Here is a 1,618-nt window from a genome sequence, read left to right on the forward strand (position 1 = left end):
TGCAATGCATCCTAGTCTGTCTTTTCACAAAACTTTCAAGGTCAGGATGTTAGTATTTTTGTAAAAGATACATATACATACATGATTTATCCCAAACGGATAAGATTTACAACTACTAATTAGAGGACTGAAGTTGGTTATTAAAACAGCAGCTATACTTTCCTTTAACTGAAGCTTAGAAAATTATTTTAACTGGAACATTTTAGATGTGTCCTTCATATTTGTGAGAAATAATATTGTAAAATGACTCATGACTTTTAAATTTTTTGTTGTTGTGTTAAGCATTTCTTTAGTAAAAGTGTTTTGCTACCAAGTCAGCAGATACACTAACCTCACTTTCATTCCCCTTGACTGGATCTGCACTTAGCCACCGCCTCAGCCTTGCCCGTAGGGTTTTTTTCTGCACAATTTTCACAAGGAACCCTTATCAAAATCTAGGAACCGAATAATATATTGAACACTAATAACACGGTAGTTATCAACTATTTTGTTACCAATTGTTATTTTTAATATGAATGTATGCATCAAGCATGTATTGACTCTCATCATCCAGCACATATCACTCATCGCTTTTGTATTCTCCCACACACTCAAGTCTCACACAGCATCCACCATTCAAAACGCCTCAAGCTCCTGCTCCGCCGTCCGCGATTAACTATGTCTGGAGCTCCCCCGTCCGTGTTTCACCGTGCCTCAAGCTCCGTCGTCTCTCCATCTCATGAGTTCTGCCACCACCGAGTCTCTCCGTCTCTAGCGTCGCCGCCTTCGTCTGCCCAGTGTCGCGGCCGACCCGCCGTCCTCTTCTCCAAGCTCAGTGGTTTTGCTGTCGTCCTCTCTAGCCCTCCCCTTTGTGGTACCATTTTATGCTTCTATATTCTTTTTTTTTTTGTCCCTGTAAGCTTTGATAATAGTTCTTCAGCGAGTGCTGAAATATGAATAGAAGAAAAAGAAGAAACCAAAAAGTTAGTTTTCTGTAGAGAAGGAGTCCTTGCTATTTCCCCTTCTCTTTCCTTCTTCCTTGAACATTGCAATTGTTAGGACAATATAATAATTATTAGATTAATAACACCATCAGAATTAAAAATCTGGTTTAAGAAAATATTCTCTACTCTAATGGAAGGGGAAAAGGAAAATTGTGGTGCAATGTAAAAATAGTAACTATTTGGATTCAAGGAGTACTTACCACTGATGTAGGGGTTAGAAGCTGAATTAGTTCCCTGTTTTTTACAAAACTAAAGTCAGCATGTTAATTCTGTTATTGTAAAAAATACATATACATGATTTATTTCAATCAATAAAAAATCTAAAGTCTAAACACTAACCTTGACATCATGAAGAACTATCTCTATTGTTATGTTTGAACCTTATTTTTATTTAACCTTTGACAGGAACGGCTGAACAATTCCTTCTTTGGTGGAAAAAAGTTTTCCACCATTCTGCTGAAAAGAAGGCTCAAGTTGTTCTGTAATATATAAAAACATTTTGGTGGGAAAATAGCTCCACCATTTGAATTTAAGACATTTAAATTTTGAAATTTGCTTCTGATTACGGATTTTTATTATTATTATTATTATTATTATTATTATTATTATATTTTAGTTTCTCAATTTGATTGAAA

The 1,618-nt window shown here is 35.5% G+C and overlaps 1 long non-coding RNA gene across 1 annotated transcript; it reads left to right on the plus strand.

The window, feature by feature from the left end:
• The first annotated feature begins 245 nt into the window (after positions 1 to 245).
• LOC140179930 (uncharacterized) lies at positions 246 to 1,618 on the plus strand. The gene is made up of 2 exons (XR_011874107.1): positions 246 to 853; positions 1,389 to 1,618. It is a non-coding gene; the product is annotated as an uncharacterized lncRNA (long non-coding RNA).

Source organism: Arachis hypogaea, chromosome 16 (genome assembly GCF_003086295.3).
Source record: "Arachis hypogaea cultivar Tifrunner chromosome 16, arahy.Tifrunner.gnm2.J5K5, whole genome shotgun sequence".
Lineage (NCBI taxonomy): Eukaryota > Viridiplantae > Streptophyta > Magnoliopsida > Fabales > Fabaceae > Arachis > Arachis hypogaea.